Source organism: Octodon degus, unplaced genomic scaffold, assembly GCF_000260255.1.
Source record: "Octodon degus isolate 3935 unplaced genomic scaffold, OctDeg1.0 scaffold00224, whole genome shotgun sequence".
Lineage (NCBI taxonomy): Eukaryota > Metazoa > Chordata > Mammalia > Rodentia > Octodontidae > Octodon > Octodon degus.
The window spans coordinates 1,295,988-1,305,664 of NW_004524800.1; the positions used below are offsets into that span (position 1 = coordinate 1,295,988).

The 9,677-nt window shown below is 36.7% G+C and overlaps 1 pseudogene; it reads left to right on the forward strand.

The window, feature by feature from the left end:
- The first annotated feature begins 5,552 nt into the window (after positions 1-5,552).
- On the forward strand, positions 5,553-6,569 carry LOC101572632 (annotated as a pseudogene).
- Positions 6,570-9,677: the final 3,108 nt, after the last annotated feature.

The following is a 9,677-nucleotide window of genomic DNA, read 5'->3' on the forward strand; positions in this document are numbered from 1 at the left end:
ACCTTTCAATTATTTTGTTTTGAAAACTATGTGGACAAGACATTTGCACTAGTATTTGTGTTTTATGCCATGGGCATGTATTGGGCATTGTGAAAAGTAATAGCCCTAAACAAAGTGTATATATAATGTCAATAAATACATATTGTATACTGGTATCTGCTATGTACAAAAGTTCTTTTCTATCACTGCTGACAGAACACTAAACAAAATAGGATTCTGTGCCTTTATGTAATTTGCATTTTGATGGGAAAAAGGCCTCATTCAGTAAGCAAATTATTATCATTATCATGGAAAGAATATCCCCAAGAGGAGGAATAGACAAAGAAGGAGATATTTGTTCAAAATGGTGAACGATATGAGTAGCTTACCTGCTAATATTCAAAAACTTGAGACAAATATTCAACAAATGGTGACAAGGTAAATGAAATCTAATATACCTATACAATAGAATATCTTTGAGCCATGAAAAGCAATGAAGTTTGATGTGTACCATAACAGTCGTGAATCTCAAACACATTATGCCTATTATAAAAAGTCAGAAAGAAAATGCCACAGTTTGTAGAAGTTCATTTATATGAAATATCTAGAATAGACAAAATCATAAAGACAAAAATTAGGTTAATTCTTGCTGGGATCTGGAGAAATGTACAGTGAGTGATTGTTAGTGTATGGGATTTCTTTTAGGAATGAAATTCCAAATTTAGATAATGGTGATAGTTGTACAACCTTGCAGATATACTAAAACCTACATATTGTACAACTGATAATGGTGAACTTGAACAGGTGTGGTGGCACAGGCTTATAATCTTCCAACTTGAAAAGTTGAGGTTGGAAAATCACTATGAGTTTGAAGTCGACCTGGATTACATAAGCAAGTTCGAGGCTAGTCTGAACTACATAGCTACATGGCCCTTTAAAAAAGGGCGGGGTCAAGACTTTATTTCGATTATACCAATGGTGGGGTGGGGGGGCATCTAATCTTAAATTTAGACACGGGCAGGTTTTTGACGAAATGCCATTGCTTCTAGTTTAAAAATCAACCAGACTACCTATTGAAGTGTAAATGATAGGTGTCAATTTCCTAAACTATGGCCAGTGTTCCAACTGTAAAGTGTACAGGGCTTAAGTACTACGCTAGTTAGCCCAGCCCAGAAGAACGCTGAGAATTATGAAGTCATGATGAACTCTCAGAACATTCTAGTAACCTATGAGTTGAGCTTGTGTGGTGGTAACCGGGATGGGTACCTTAGCGAACTGTCTTTGGTATAAATAAGATAACTCACATAAACCCACCCAAAGACAGCTGAATTTTTAAAGGTGATGCCTTGATGATCATCAGATCCATAGTGTGAACAGAGACATCTTCGTCTTCAAAGCACAAATTAAAGACTCCGTTGTCATCGTAGATGTTTACCTTCCTTCGACCTAGACACCGAACTATCAGAGGTAAGAGACTAATGAAAATACTGGGGCAGCTACGGGTATCTAGTGAGTTTTGCCCCCACAACAGGCTCAGGGAGGCAGGGTAGGTCTCACCAAGGTTCCTGTGACCTGTATGTGTGTGTGATGGGGGCGAGGGCGTAGTTTAGCAGGCCGTATCTCCGGAAAACTTTAGCAATGGTAGTGGGGGTAGGGATACAGCCAACTCTCCCACCATCACAGCAGTTGGGTGAGCTCCAAACAGCGGGTGAGTCCTGCACACCCCCACCACACACAGCGTTACAGAAAGAAGGCTTACATCAGACCGCTAGTTACCTGGTGAGTACTGCCCAAACCTACCACCATCAAGGGAGCCTTACTGTACTGCAGCTACCTCTTCTACAGTCACAGAAGGCAGGTGGACAATAGATAGCTATGGGTACCTGGTGAGTCCTGCCTCGCCCCCATCATCATTGCGAGAGGATTGCTAAGCTATGTCCCTACCCCTTGACAGGTGGCAAAAGCTTTAGTATGACCTTCCTTACCCTCCTCCCCCACTTGTGAGAGCCTGGCCCTCCACCATTATCATCATAGCCTTCCTAAGCTGCTGCTCATAAAGACCACACTGTGGCAGCAGCCACGCTAAACCTTGCACAGCAAAATCTTTAGTGAGCCTTACCCCCCACCTCTGTCCAGGGAGTACTGCAGACCCCCAACCTCCACGCTTTCCATTGCTGCTAAATGTGGATAAACATGGGGAGCTTCAAAAAGGTCAAGACAAGCAAAATGCAATCTCAGACTGATGACTGCAACAATATGGATGAACTCTGATAAGATAATGTTAAGTGGAAACAATCAAATGCTAAAAGGGAAAGTAATATTTGTCCCTCTCATCCTCAGCATATTTCTGTGGGAAACTTAGTTTGTGATTGCTTCTTATGTAATTATATTTTATATTTCTTGCTTAACTGACATACATGCTTAATAAATATTTATGGGGTATAATATAACAATTTACTGCATGTATACATTGTGTAATGATCAGCAAGGGTAGTTAGCATTTTCTGCTCATTTATCACTTCTAACCTTTATACTTGTTTTTCAGTTATTTAGAAATAGACCTAAATTGTTATCATGTATAATTAGTCCACTCTCTTATAGAATATTGAATCTAATTTCTGTCTGTATTTTGGCATGTGTTCACTATGAAATTTTACAATACTGGTAGATCCTTTTCCTCCCTTACAACTCAGAATTATTCTTTTAAAGGATCCAAGAGCCATCTCTTTAAAATATAGATGTTAATTAGTGTTAGCAAATGAGGAGGGAAAATTTATATTACAGAAATTATACTTTTTCCAAATTATGAAGGTTGAAAATTTCATTTTATAGTATTGAAATCATTTTAACTTTCCCCTGTTATTCATGAATATAAGAAAAATAATAAACATAAACAGTACCCAGTAATAAAATGGACTTCCCATTTTCTAGAACAACAGGTTCAATATTTTTTTATTTTTATTTTCTTTTCCAGGTTTTCTTTTAATGTATTTTGTGCAGGGTCTTACTATGCAGCTTGGACTCCTAGTGATTTTCTTGTTTCTGCCTCCCTAGCTCTGGGATTGCAGGTTGTGCTACCACACCAGGACTGGGTCACTGGCTTAGTGCACCCAGGGATGGGGCTGGTGCAGCATGTGATGCCAGGGATCGAACCCCAGTCCCTGCTCTTGCTTAACAGGTCCTTTGTCTACTGAGCTATCTTGCCAGCCCTTAGTTCATTATTTTTTCAACACACAGAAAAGAAATAAAACCATCTTAGTTGAAGTTTGCCAAGTAGTTTGCCTTTTACCAACTCAAACCTAGCTGATTTAATGCACCATCTTTGAGGGAGCTGAGCTTCCTTGTCACTATCACAGATGCCTACAGATAGCCTAAAGCAGAACATATTATCAAGCATATGATAAGAAATACAAATATTTACCCTCAATATCCACATCTAGCATTCTGCTTATTATTACAAGTGAAACAACTGAGGTGAAAAAATTTAGAAGTTGATAAGAAAGTAAAAATCATAATATAAAATGTTACCTAATAATTTCATTTTTCTACTGAACACAATTGCTAATGAAGAGCAAAATTTTCTATATTCATCATAGTAGGAAAATTGAGTCAAATGGTTAACAGCATTAAAATTACTCTCAAACTAACTGCAGTAATTAGATGCCATTACTCTTCATTATAATTTTATTCATTCATATGTTGCAGCACAATTCTTGAATAGACATGTCATTTCTTTTTGTAATTAAATCTACCTAACTTACACAAAACAAAAAGTATACACATTAAGGATATATCTTGCACAGTTTGATAACTGTATATGTCACACAATGCTTAAACACGTCTATCTCAAATATTTGCCATTTGTTTATGGTAACATCTTTCAAAATTTTTTCTTCCAGCTTTTGTAAATGCACAATGAATTACTGTTAGGTATAGTTAATTTATGATGCAGTAGCATACCAAGACGTCTTTTTCCTGTACAATTGTAGTATAATACTAATTGATTCAAAATCATTTCTTAGGGACCAGCAGGATTGAGTGTTGCTTAGTTGTAAGAGCCCATTCCTGGCATGCATGAAGCCATGGATTTGATTCACAAAAGTGCAAGAAAAGTCTTAAATAAATGAAAAGCATACCTGCATTAAAGCTATCAAAAATTGATATAACAAAATTAACCATTTAGAAGATCAAAATTAGATATAGTAGAATTTTATTTCTTTAATATTTCAATAGGCACTTTAAGCTCTTTTAATACTTCAGAGTTATAGTTAGCATTGATATGAAGAAGTACTAAGTTAATCTATGCTTGATATAGAATGGGTCTTGAGGAAGTAATATTTTAATAAATCTTTATATCACTTTGCCTAGTTGTCGCTGTCTTTTGTTGTCATGGTGTTGAAATCATTTTGCTCTAATCATTTGATTGCAACATAAGTAAACCTTTTGAGTTTCAAGATATATTAAACAAAAGGCTAAAAAGGCTTTATTAAATGGTAAGCTTTTCCAACACACAGAATAGTGTAATGCTTACCACCCAACCTTAGTTGATTCAGAATTTGAGAAGAAATAGTCTCCAACATCCTAATACTGAGTGTTGGTCCCAGTATTACTTCATTCAGTATTTTCTGAAAAGCCAAAATAAATGATATTTCTAACTTATGCAAGCTTGACTTTACCAAATGAAACAATCAGATGGTCGTTTATGTACTAATGATATAGATTGAATATTTTACATAAATATTTTTATGTATTATTGTTTTAAGTACAATTCAAAAATTAAGCTCATATAGTATTTATTAGAGAAAATAGTCAATTCAATAATGACTTACGCATCAGTTAGGATCTTACCAGGAAGTAAACCTCTCATTGTTTTGAAAGACTACCTAGAAGTGGATAATTGGGTTTAAGGGTACTAACAAGAGATGTGGAAATTCTCTCTAACTAAACTCAGTGAGAAGCCATTACCACCCCTAGCCTGAAGAGGTTAGGAAAAGATGTTATTATTGGAGTTTACAGTAAATGATGTGTTATAGAAGAGGGACTATCTTGCAACTGTGAGTAAAGTGAGATAGAAGGAAAGGATAGATAATGATAAATATACAGACTTCTGTTCTCTTATTTTTCTTTTTCTCTATCTCTTCCTAGCCTGTACTTTGATTGTTTGTATGCTGTTGCTCAAATAGAAATAACAACTGAAGGACTATACAGAAAGAAAAACACATTCTATACTACTATTAGTGGAGATTAGCCCTCCAAGATCATAAAGCAGGCTAGGGAAGGTTAGAGAATAAATCTGCAGAAGGGAGGGTAAAAACAAACTGAAAATCATTACCACAGTTAAAGATTGTGAAACATTATTTTTTCCTGAACACATTTGGACTTCAACTATTGAAAAGAAAATTTTACAAGCTTCGTTCAGATATATTGGACTCATTTTAAAAACCTGAGACTTAGTGGTGCGCCAGACTCTGCTTTGGAGGCCATGGCATTGGAGGCATGAGCTGCACTTCAAGAGTGATTTGCACAGTCAATAGTAGCAATATCAGCTACCCTTAAAAGAACTGACCCTAAAGATGGCAAGTAATGAGCAGTCCTATGACCTCATAAAAATAATAGGAAGAGGAAGTTTTGGAATTGTATATGAAGGTGTAGTAAGAAACACATCCAAAAAAGTTGCAATTAAAAAAGTTCATTGCAGGACATCGGACATTAGTGCACTAGCCCTACAAGAACTCTGGGCATTAAATATCGTTAAAGGACAACATCCTAATGTAATACAGTTAAAGGAGTGCATTTTGCAAAAGAATGAGGAAATGCAAACTATTACACGTGAATATAATGCACCCCTCTACTTAGAACTTATGAGGGCTTCATTACAAAAATCACTTGTTTTTGATCAAAGCAGTGAATTTTATTCATGGTTTATTATGGAGTTTAGCGTAATGGGAGACATGGACGATTACCTCTTGTCTAGAGAACCAAGCAGAAAAACGAATACAAGCTTTATATTGCAATTGAGCAGTGCTGTTGCATTTTTGCACAGAAATCAAATTATACATCGAGATCTAAAACCTGAAAACATTCTGATTTTTCCAAGAAGTCCAGGTGAAAGTGATTTGGAACCCATAATAAAAGTGGCAGATTTTGGATTAAGTAAAATTTGTTTGCCCTTTGTTCAGAATCCAAATGAACCTGTGGATATTAATGAATGCTTCTTTACCAATCCATGCGGATCCAAATTCTATATGGCTCCTGAAATTTGGGAAAGTCACTGTTCAAGAAAGACAGATATCTTTTCTGTAGGAATTATCATATGGTCAATTCAAGAAAGGACGATATTCATTGATAAGGAAACAAAGAAGAAACATCTAGGAATTTATCTAAAAAGAGGAGATGAATTTATATCAATTGGAATGGCACTTAAAGAAAATCCTACAATGAAACTACATATTCCAGCTACAAATACAGTCATGAATAGGCGAGTTATAAAACTGATTAAAGAAATGCTGTCCGTAAATCCTCGTGACCGTCCAAATGCTGACGAATTGGAATTGAAACTGGTAAAATTGGCACTTAGAGATAGCCTCTGAGAACATGTTTTAGATGACACGTTTCTGATGTGCGAGTTCCAACACTATGTGAATGAAAAAAATAATAAAAACTATATCTATGTTCTAAGGCTTAGGATTTTATTGTGTAATGTTTCTTTTTCTCTACTTTTCTGGATTTAAACCTGCCATTTTATTAGTGTGCTTTAAATGTGAATTACCAATGTAGGCATAATTTTTTTTAAATGACCATTGGGAGAAGTTTAGCAGGAAAATTTTCTAAGATCCATGAAAAGAACCCAGTTTTAGAAAATGTCGCAAGTGTGTTAGATATTCCTTATCAGTATTAGGCAATTCTATGGGAGAAATTTGTATGCTGGTAATTCAACCTTTGAAGTTTTATTATTTAAAAAAGATGTATGTATATATTTATGTGTATGTAAGTATGTGAATGTGTATTTTGAGTTCCATACAAAGAAACTGCCACCCTTGCTCAAATTACTTATTTTAGGTTTGAATTTTTGAGATTTTTTTGGTGAAATCAGTGATGGAAAATAATGATTTTATTTTCCATCATCTTGCTGCATGTCCCTCCAATGAATGAACAATAGTAAGTTTTTCTAGTAGTATACAGGTTTCTTGGTGCCATAATTATGGAGGAATTATAATTTGAATTTTTAAAATTATTTATTTATCTGGTACAGGTTCTCGCTACTCAGCTCAGACTCGTAGTGATCCTCCTGTTTCTGATGCATGCCTGTAATCCCAGCGCTGGGATTACAGGCATGCATCAGAATTGACATGAACTGGTTGATGTTAATGAATGCTTCTTTACCAATCCATGTGGATCCAAATTTTATATGGCTTCTGAAATGTGGGAGGGTCACTGCTCAAGAAAGATAGATATCTTTTCTATAGGAATTATCATATGGTCATTTCAAGTTGACATAAACCATTGTAATCCATCCCTTGTCAATTTGTCATATAGACACATTTCTCAATCCTCAGATACAAAGACATGTTCATAATTATGCCTAGTACAATATAACTACCCTATGTGCATTTGGAAATTCACTGAATCCCTCCCAATAACAGAAGATGAATTTTCTTTGGGTAATGTTTACTCTTATTATTTCATAACTTAAACATTATAACACAGATTTAACAATCCATAAAAACTAACATTAACATATCAACATTTTATCATAATATAAACATATTAGGAGAGAAACAGTACAATTATAATCCATTTTCTTGTATCTGATTATGGGGAACAACTAGTTTCTTCTACTGATCATTCTGTATCATGTTGGCTTCCAGCAAGTACTTCAACAGGTCTTGGTTCTTTCCCTGATGGATAGATGCATGCTTTCATTCCTACAGGCTCTGGACCATTTATCCTTGCACCAAGATTGGGTGTTATAGTCTCCCATTGATTATAATGGGAATTCTAAGATGCTCCCTGAGGGATCTCCTGAACTTTACATATACTGGGTTTTTTTGTTGTTTTTTTTCCTCCTCCCATTGTGGAGTAACAATCCAAACTCACTTTGACAGTCTGGGTCAGTCACCCCTGAAAGAACTGTGTCTCCTATTTTAGCAGTTTCTTTAGAGGGTTGAGGAGACCAATATGACAAAAGTGAAGTCTTAGCTTCTAGTTCAGTGGTATCTTTGTTGTGCTTTTCATACAATCCTTTCCTCTAAAACTAAGCCATCTAAGCCAGCAGAACACAAAACCATGGTAACAGGAAGCAAAAATTTTACTAATGGATCACTGAATGTAATGATGAGTGCTACCATTCCCTCTCCCACCCCTTGATTCTTGGACATGTGAAAGAGGGCTATGAGAGACACAGTACTATATAATAGATGCTGAACAAAAACATATGCAGCTATTTGAAGAACATTATCCCAGCCTTGCAAGCTATTGTCACCAAGCTGGCATTGCAACTGTGTTTTCAAAAGACCATTTCATCTTTTTATCAATGCATTTGCTTCTTAATGGTGAATTGCACGTGAATTCCATGAACATGAACCCATTGCATCAGTTCTTTGCCTGTAAAATGTGTTCCTTGGCCAGAGACAATGTTTCGTGGAATTCTGTGACCATTGGCAAGACATTCTGTGAGTCCACTGATGATAATTTTGCTAGAAGCATTGTGTAGGCAAATCCATATCCATAATTTGTGTCTATGCCAGTGAGGAAAAAGAGCTGCCCCTTCCATGATGGAAGTGGTCCAGTATAATCAACCTTCCACAAGGTTTCAGCTTGATCCCCTGTCCCGCACCAGTGGGTCAGTCAACGAAGGTCACCTGGGGGAGGAGCGGGGAATTGAAGAGGGGACAAAGGACAGGAGATGCGAGAAATGGAGGCAAGACAAAGATTCTGATCAAGCCGCATTTATTTAGGGGAGGTGCTGGGTATATATAGGGGGTGATGGAATGAGGAAGTCTCGGCTCTTGGGGTCAGCAGGTATCTAGACAACAGGGAGGGTGCAACCCCTGGGGCATAGCACATGATTCACAGGGAATGGGCAAGGTGAGAGGGGCCATAAACTTGACTCAGCAGGGGAATAGAATGGATATTGTTTAATGGCCTCCAACAGATCCCCCTTTACTTTTATATATTTATATAAAATATGGCTTTTGTAGATGGCTGATTCCCTTGAGGGGCAGTGCCTGTCTTAGGTTGAGGTGTCCTCTACACGGACCCGAATCAAACCTTACCCGTCATAGGAGACTAGGACAGCAGAAGTTCCCGTTCCTGTCTTAGGCGGTAAGTGGTGTCTCATGTATGTTCCTCATTACCCGTCTCTGGCTAGCCTGACCATCTCACCAAGGGTGGGAGAACTAAGAGGTCTCTGGACCTTTATCATCATAAGCTGTTTGTATTCCAGTGCAGTTTTCCCTTTCAGCCATCTCAAGCCTGTGATAATGGACCTGTATAGGTTGCATTTTAATGGCATCCGATTGTTTTTAACGAAAGTCATCAGCCTACTGAAAAGACAAAGTCCCATTGATAAAAATATTAATAATCATCAAAAAAGGAAAAAAAGGAACAGCTGTTCATTGAAAGACACACAAACACATAGGCACACAAACACATAGACACACAAACCCATTGACACATAAACCCCTTAAAAAAATTAA